Here is a 9,418-nt window from a genome sequence, read left to right as displayed (position 1 = left end):
AACTTTTAATCATCCACGTACTAACTTCAAGAATAAATCAAAATTTTGTCCATCATTGCATCCAGGAAACCGAGTTGACACATTCCAGGACCTAGTTGTGGCAGAACTAGAAGTCCTGGAAAATACAATAAATTGCAAAAAAGAAAATCTGTCACTACTGGAGCGCAAAGCATTGCAAGCATTGAAGACTAACAACACAATAGAAATCATACCTGCTGACAAGGGTGGCAATATTGTCATCCTTGATAAACAAGCGTATCTGGAGGAAGCACATCGTCAACTCAGCAATGAAACCAACTATACACTGTTAAACTCAAATCCCATTCCAACAATGACCATAGACATACACAATCGAATAAACAAGTGGTATGAGAATGGACTGCTAAATTCAGATGAAAAAAACTTTTTAACAGTAAATAATCCAGTCACACCAACGATCTACTTTTAGCCAAAGTCCACAAAACTTTACACAAACCCCCAGGCCGCCCCATAATTTCAAGCTGTGGATCTCTCTATGAAAATATAGCTGATTATGCTGATTATTTTTTAGCACAAATTGTTCCAACTTTAAGTTCCTTCATCAAAGATACTGGTGATTTTTTGAGAATTCTAAAGGAAACAGAATGGCAATCTGATTATCTATTGGCAACGATTGATGTTGTTTCTTTACATACATCAATCAACCACGACATAGGACTGGCAGCCACAGCATACTTCCTCAAACAAAGACCAATTGGGGAACTTCAACACACTAATATGCTGATGGAAATGATGCAAATTTGTCTAATGAATAATGTGTTTCTGTTTAACAAACAAATGTATTCTCAGAAGTGCGGTACTGCCATGGGAGTTTCCTTCTCTCCAAGCTATGCCAATCTCACCATGGGTTGGTGGGAGAAGCATGTAGCTTGGAGAGAAGAAAACGACCCATACACCACAGATGTGGTGTTATGGCTGCGCTTCATTGATGATCTCTTCCTATTATGGAGGGGGTCAAAAGAAAAATTGGTGGAGTATATCACAATACTCAATTGTAATGATGTAGGCCTAAAGTTCACCTTCAACACACAATCAAGTGAGATAGAATTTTTGGACACAAAAATATATATCAAATCCAATAAAATACACACAACAGTCTATCATAAAAAAACATCAACAAACAGTGTCCTCCATGGAACAAGCTTTCACCCGCGATCTTTAAAACAAAGTATCCCGTATGGAGAATTCCTACGAAGGAATTGCACTGAGCCAGAAGAAATGGAAAAGAAATTTCAGGACACAAAAAAAAGGTTCACGTCACGCGGATACAAACATGGCGATATCCTGCGTGGAGAAAATAAAGCCAGACAGAAAACGAGAGTTCAAACTCTGACTGAAAAAATTAAAAACAAGCATGATGATTTGACAACAACTGATGAAACACCACGATTAATCCTGACATACTCCAAGAAAAGCTTTCAAATTCGGAAAATCTTAATGAAGTACTGGAACGTCATAAAGAAAGATCCTGATATTGGACCTATAATAGGAAACCAACACCCTGATCTCATATAGGAAGGCACCATCACTCCGTGATACTTTGGTTAACAGTCACTTTGAAAACAAAAGGACTAAAACTTGGCTTGAAAAGCGACAACAAGGCTTTACAAAGTGTATGACATGCAAAGCATGCAAAATTGGAAAAAATCTCAAAATTATCAAAGATTCGCAAGGTCGAATATTTGAAATTCAGAACACAATTACATGTGAAACGCAATTTGTAATCTATCTGATTGAGTGCTTTTGTGGCAAACATATAGGCTCAACAATCTGCCCATTGAAAAAGCGCATATTAGAACGTATACGCGCAATTCAGAATGGAGACACAACCTATGCAATAACCAAGCACCTACAGAGCCACAATGGAAAAACGTTGAAAGACATTACATATTCAGGCATAGCCTGCATCACGGAACATGAAAGAGGAGGAAACAGAACTCAAATTTCAGACGTTTGGAGTCTAAATTAATAATTCGTTTTAAGACACGGACCCCGGTGGGGGCTAAATGGAGATGAGGAACTTTATGTACATTTGTAGAAAGACTGAATATCATTGTGAACAAACTCTTAATCTAATACTTATTAGATATGATTTCATGGCTATATACTTGAATTATGTTTAGAGAAAATATGAATGTATGAATTGATCACTTAGAGCATTGACAATTAGACTATAGGCATTTTATTCTTCGTCTGATTTGCTACTCGTCATAGCATCACAACTTGGCACACAGATGTATATATAGCACTCAGCCCATAAACTACTTGACACTAAGGTGCCGATTCCGATCCTGTAAAACCCGGGTACGAATGGTCGTACGGAGCGTATTCTCCGTCCGACTCGTACCCGGGAAAACCACCTTACAAACCCACAAGTACGATTCGTACAGAAATGCCATTTCCGTACGAGTCGTACAAAACACCGACCGGCCAAAAAATACCCACAATTCCGATCCGGGACATCGCGTACGTGATGTCCGGACGGAGTCAGGCAGCGTTTTACGAACCAGCAAGTACGATTCGTGCCTACGTCACTCCGCACGTAGCATTTTTTACGGGAGCCAAAAACTGTCGGGAAATTGAGGACGATGCGAAGAAGGAGCACCTGTACGCGACGGACAGCCATGGACCCCATCCTACGTGTCATCCCGGCCCTCATAGCCTACGACCTGGTGCACAGGAACCGACGCAGACGCCGCAGAAGCTCAGAACAACACCCAGGGGCCAAGGTGGGGGGCAGGGGCAGTAAATATAACCCCCACCCAAGTTAACAAGTAAACATGCCCTGTACATACCTTACCTCCAGGGTCTGGTCACTTCGGGAGGGTGGGGGCGTGTCCACCAAGGCCTGCATCCAGCCACAACGGAAGTGGACGTGGACGCGTTCCATCACCACAACAATGGCGGTACGGCCCGTACCCACGTTCTAAAGGCCTGGGTACGGGCCGTACCCCTACGGCACCCCAACATTGGGGGTACGGCCCGTACCCAGGCCTTTAGAGCGTGGGTACAGGTCGCACCCCGCGTACCCCTACGTCACCCCAACAAAGGCGGTACGGCCCGTACCCACGTTATAAAGGACTGGGTACGGGCCGTACCACCATTCTTGGGGTGACGTAGGGGTACGTGTGGTACGACCCGTACACACGTTCTCAGAGCGTGAGTACGGAGCGCATCACGCGTAGCCCTTGGGCACCAGCACATCATTGACACAAGGGGTACACACGCCACGAATGATGGGATAGGCCCTGGTGCAGAATCTGACCAGTATATTGGGGGGGGGGTGTATGGCCTGGTGAGCAGTGTACTGCACCAAGGGTGCAGGCGGGTGGGTGGGTGTCGTGCTACGATCCACATCAGTGGACAGAGACATAGGGGCGGGTGCCTATCACTCCCAGCAGTGCCCAGACATATGAGGGGTGGGTGCCTATCACTCCCAGCTGTGCCCAGACATATGAGGGGTGGGTGCTGAGGACTCCCAGCAGTGCCCAGACATATGAGGGGTGGGTGCCTATCACTCCCAGCAGTGCCCAGACATATGAGGGGTGGGTGCCCAGGACTCCCAGCAGTGGACAGAGACATGTGAGGGGTGGGTGCCTATCACTCCCAGCAGTGCCCAGACATATGAGGGGTGGGTGCCTATCACTCCCAGCAGTGCCCAGACATATGAGGGATGGGTGCCTATCACTCCCATCAGTGCCCAGACATATGAGGGGTGGGTGCAGAGGACTCCCAGCAGTGCCCAGATATATGAGGGGTGGGTGCCTATCACTCCCAGCAGTGCCCAGACATATGAGGGGTGGGTTCCTATCACTCCCAGCAGTGCCCAGACACATGAGGGGTGGGTGCAGAGGACTCCCAGCAGTGGACAGAGACATGGGGGTGTGTACATCCTCCTCCGATGACAAAAACTCCATGGGTGCATGAAAGCATCCACAATGCGCGACTATGTTGAGAGTGCCATGACAACACATCACTGACAGCAGTGTCCCACTCCCGTGAGGATGGATGTCCTTCCCCCACTGCATGACACACCACATGTGGGTGTGATGACAAATTACACATGCATACCCACCCCTGGCGGTGGCAGCACAATACACACACTGAGATCATGCAACAAGACTGTATACTCATGTTAAACCCTACTAAACTAAGAGAGCCTAAGGGAACACACACTGTCACGCACATTCCAGGACTGATAGGAATGTACAGGTGCTGGGGCAGCCAACAAGTTGTTGCCTCCCATGGAAGGAAAAGGGTGGAGTACCCACAGATACAATGCCCACAATTGTCAGTCAGGTGCCCAAATACCCTGCCGAACAAGTAACACATGTGTGATAGGCTGGGAGTACACACATGCATAGTGCGGAAAAGGGACCATGTCCACATGAAGCCATGGCAACATACTCAATACACAAGTACAGTGACTACCAAGGATGGCACAGACGATGCAGGCGGAGACATTGCTCAGCAGGCATGGCCAAAGTTGAAGGGATCCGTCACACACCAAGGAAATGTAGACACAGGTCAGCACAACAATTGGGAAACACCCTGCAGGGAAGATGTCAGGTGCCACAGAGGAAGGAACACTCCTTGGGACAATGTCACCATACAGTAAGAGCTTACATGACCAAAGATTATTTGCAGAGACCTTGTGATGGCACGCAGATACCAGGGTCCACCCCATGACCAGCACACTACAACATTTCCCAGACACCTAACACATTATCACCACCCCAACTCATGGAGCAGCAGCACCAACAGCAACACCAGAAAAGCATTAGTGTGCAAATGAAAAAAAAATGCTTTATTCAGCATAAAAATAATATTTGAATTGAAATGTACACTATATACAAGGCCCAGAGGCCAGTCCATATGTGAACTCGTGGGGGGGGGGACACATTGGGACGCGTCTCCCCTAGCTTGCCTGCACAGTTCAGAGTTCCTTTTCATCCACAGGGGGTGAGGCATCATGTGGGGTGGAAGGACCAGGCACCGCAGGGACAGGAGGGGCAAGGGTAGGTGTTGTGGGTGCAGGGACGGACAACTCCACCACAGGGGGTGGGGCAGCACCAAAGGTGGTGGTTAGGATGGCGCTGCACACGGTTCCAAGGTCTTCCAACGTCTCCCCTGCACCCGAAGGAACCACAGGCCCCAAGGAGGGGGGGGGGTCGGAGGGATGGGTTGCAGCGCTACTGGGGGAGGGTGTGGACAGGGGGGGACTTAACTCCCCTGCCCGGGGACTTCCTCGACCACTTGTGGGGTGGTGTCACACTGGGGCTGAGGGACAGACTAGCCATGAAGGACTCTTTGTCTGACTGTTGGGCAGGGGAGCTAAGGGGAGTGGTTTTGGAGGAAGTGGGTCATGAGGACTGCGGACTCCCACTGTGGCTGCGTGTCTTCCGTTTCCCCCCTGACCCAGTGGGTGTGCCTACTTCCCCCTGTGTGTGCATGACAGGAGGTGTGCGCTTGGCCTTCCCTGTTGGTGCGCTGCCTGTGTCTGGTGGGGTGCGTGCATGGGGATGTCTGGGTGTGCTTGGGACAGGCATGGGAGTGGGAAGTGTGGATGGTGCAGGGGTAGGGGGGGGACGGAGCGCTGCAGGAGACCCACTGATGCCGTCAGTGACGAGTCCATGGACCTCAGTATCATCCGTTGGTCAGACATCGCTGCTGACATGCCCTCCATGTACGACACCATCTGTGTCAGCAGTCTGATGTGGCCATGGAGGACATTAAGCAGTGATGTCTGACCAACCTGCAACTGCCGCAGGATGTCCACAGACTCGGCATTGACGGCAGCAGGGGAGACAGGGAAGGGGGTGCGGTGCCTGGCACGAAGCAGACATGTTGTCGCCTAGCACGTACAGAAGGGACCCGAGCAAGTGGGAGGGCGGTGATGGGAATGGAGGGGGCGGCGAGAGTTGGAGTTCTGCTTTCAGCTGTGGGAGCAGCCTCCGCCCCTCTGGGAGCTCAGCCTCGGACCCGTCAGCGTCATAGTCGGTGTTGGGACTGGACAGGTCCTCCGCCTGACTCCCCTCGCCCTCCGTGCCACTTGCTGCGCCAGACTCCCCAGCACTGGTGGCACCGGTGCTGGATCCCTCCTCCACGTCCGTGCCGGTGTCTCCCTCGGTGTCCCCCGACGATGCTGTGGGCAAGGTGAAGAGACAGGAAATAATCAGACATCTGTATACATATGACACATGAGTCCAAACTACATAGGTCACAGTGCATAGCATGAAAAGCATCATGAGTTACATCTACAATACTACGCACATATGTAGGCCCTGCACTACACAGTTGGTTGACCCACCATGCCACTTATAAACAATGGAGAGCATAACACAACAGCAAATAACTTGATATCGAATTATACAGAGAAGCAAGTGTCTGTGGACAGTCGAGCACAGCATCTGGACCACACACCGTTGCCAAAAAAGAATGAGCAGGAACCATGTCTTTAAACTTTAGACACATGCTGCAAAACGCAAACATTAAAGCCTGCACAACATGACTGGGTCAATACTTGTTGAGTGTCTGTTCAGACTGTCATCACACACAGGCCAGACCTGGAAAGGAGACATAAGGTTTGGACATGTAGGCCTTGGCCACACAAAACCCCCCTACCTGAGACTATGAGATTGAGACAGAGGAAGGACTTACACCTCTTCATCTGGGATCACAAAAATGGGCTTCATGTAATCCAAAGTGCACTCTAACTACCCCTCGTGGGGCTGACCACACATATTATTGACAAACAACCATCATCAGATAGTTGTACACACAGGCACTGGCCACAGTGAGTATGCACAAACCACATTGGGTCACCCTGTACAGTGGACACATGTAGCACACTTTACGTAAATACAAATGAGGCCAGGGTAAAATGCCACAGAGCCCAACCTATGCTGAAGACACAGAGAATGTCCACAGTGTTGGATGACACACATGATTCCTAGGAAAAGGTGTCTCAGGGGACTGTAGTGGCCACACTGCTCCATGGTCCTGGATAAATCTGACTGCAACAGGAGCAACCGTCCCCGCACTATGCATATCTCCCCCTCATGCACATCATGTCTGAGGCCACAACATCGGTCATACATGCTGCAAGTCTGTTCATTTCAAGCCTCACACTCCTATGTTGAGACTCAGCATCAGTGCCAACAATCATGGACCCCAATATGACTGAACTGGACAGGGCAGAGGCAAGGTCCCAACACATGTCACAGACCACCCCCACACATGATGCTGCAAGCTTTGGCCACTTGGATTAACTGGCAGCCAAGATTACCTTGTGCAAGAGTGACTACACACAGACCAGGGAACACATGTCAAGGAGGGGAAGGGAGGAAGAACAGCACCGGGTGTCTTGGGGGAACAGGATATGCACTGCACATTTAAACTCTGGCAGTGTATCCAGGCGACTGAGCACTTCCAAAAGCTGGTGGCACACAACAAACACACATGTACCTACCCCCTTGCTGCTGCTGCTTCTCCTGTAGCCGCCTATCCATGTCAGGGAAGACCACCGCCAGGACACGCTTCATTTGGTGGGTCAGGCGCCGGCGCCCGCCATGTTTGCGTGGTGGTGAGTCCCCCAGCAGGACCCGGGCGATCCTCCTGGTCCAGCACCGGATGTCCTGCCAGCGTTTCCTCACCTGGGCCAGGCGCCGACTGCGACCCTCCACCGACCTCACGGCCCTGACGGCCCGCTTCCATATCTCCCCCTTGGCGTAGGCGGCTACCTGTGAGGATGACAAAGTGAGACAACATCAATACACCTGCTCCATGTCACAGAGACACACATTAGAACAATTTGGCTTGTTTGAACAGGGCATAGTATGCAGCCAACTCATTGCACCTTTGTCATAGGGACATTATCCTCTGGGGAAGGCCAAAAGCACTACGTGGCATTGAAAGTACACAGGTGGCATGAGGGGTGTGACACAATCACTGATCATGGCTCACACTGTGCATCACAAGCAACACCAGGATTATGGACAGCACCTCAAAGCAGTCACATGCCCCAGGCCACCCACGCAACCTCAGCGGAGTACACTGACACACACAGGCACAGGCCAATCATCTGCCATTGGCAACTGCAGGTAAAAACCTCACTCTGCACATGTGCCACTTGACTGGGGGGTGTCACAGGTATGGGGCTAGCTCGCACGTCAGACACACAGCACGGCTCCCATCTCACATCAGATGGGTAGGGCATATGCATCCTCCATGCAGCTGGGGTGCAACACTCCACATAGACACTCACCCACATGATAGGGGACTTACACACACACCAATGTCCAGGGCCCGTACACATCATTTGGACACTCTCACCACAGGAACACTCAACTCACACACATCTGTGGGTACAGTCACCTGTCACACTGGGGGGACCACAGAATCACATCAGGACTATAGAAACAACATTCCCAAGAGGATTAGCCAGGCTGAATGTGGCATGCACCATGCAGTGATAGTCACAGTAAGCACAATGCAAGTGAGGAGTGCATATATGAACCACATCATGCTCTGCATGGGAGACATAAGGCATTCCCCCCTCTGGGACCCACCATGAACAACATTGCATGTCTGTCACACCTGGACACAATGCCAGAAGTGACAGACACAAAAAATGGGCACAGTCAAAGCTCGTGGAGTCAGCACTCACCTGCTCCCCTGGTCTCCCATACAGGCAGGGGTACTGTGGGAGGATGACGTCCAGCAACGCCTCATTCTCCTCTTGGGTGAAAGGCTGGGCCCTCTCCACAGACCTGGCCATGGTGCCAGAGGAATCACAAGCAGCAGCAGTGGTGTGGAATGAAAGGTTGTGCAGGCAAATGCTCTCTCATGGGTCCTGGCTGCCTTATATCTGCCTTGCTGGGCTGTTTCATTTACAGGAGTACAGAGTGATTGGTCAATCTCATTTGCATCCTACGTTTCCTCCAATCCCTTTAAACCTACCCCAGTGAGGGCCTTTGCATGGTTCAAAATTTGAGCATGATGTCAAGTCAACAACCACTTTGCAACATAGTATATTGTCTCCAACCGACTTTTGCTGGCCACCTGATGACAAATTTTGAACTGGAAACTCGGTCTCCATGACAACCAGCATGCATTTAGGCCCTTATACTTGTCCCTCATTTGTCCCCTATGTTATTTCACTATCCACACACAGGTACGGTGCGTTCCACACGTACCCCTAGGGCACCACTACTCCAGTGATAAGGTCCGTACTCGCGTGTGTAGGGTCCACATCACTATGGTAGTGTTGCCGTAGGCGTACGCCATAGTGATACGGTCCGTACATGCGTGTGTAGGGTCCGTATCACTATGGTGGTGTTGCCGTAGGCGTACGCCATCGTGCTATGGGCCGTACACA

The sequence above is a fragment of the Triturus cristatus genome, chromosome 4_2 (genome assembly GCF_964204655.1).
Source record: "Triturus cristatus chromosome 4_2, aTriCri1.1, whole genome shotgun sequence".
Lineage (NCBI taxonomy): Eukaryota > Metazoa > Chordata > Amphibia > Caudata > Salamandridae > Triturus > Triturus cristatus.
Note: the sequence above shows the minus strand (reverse complement) of the source record.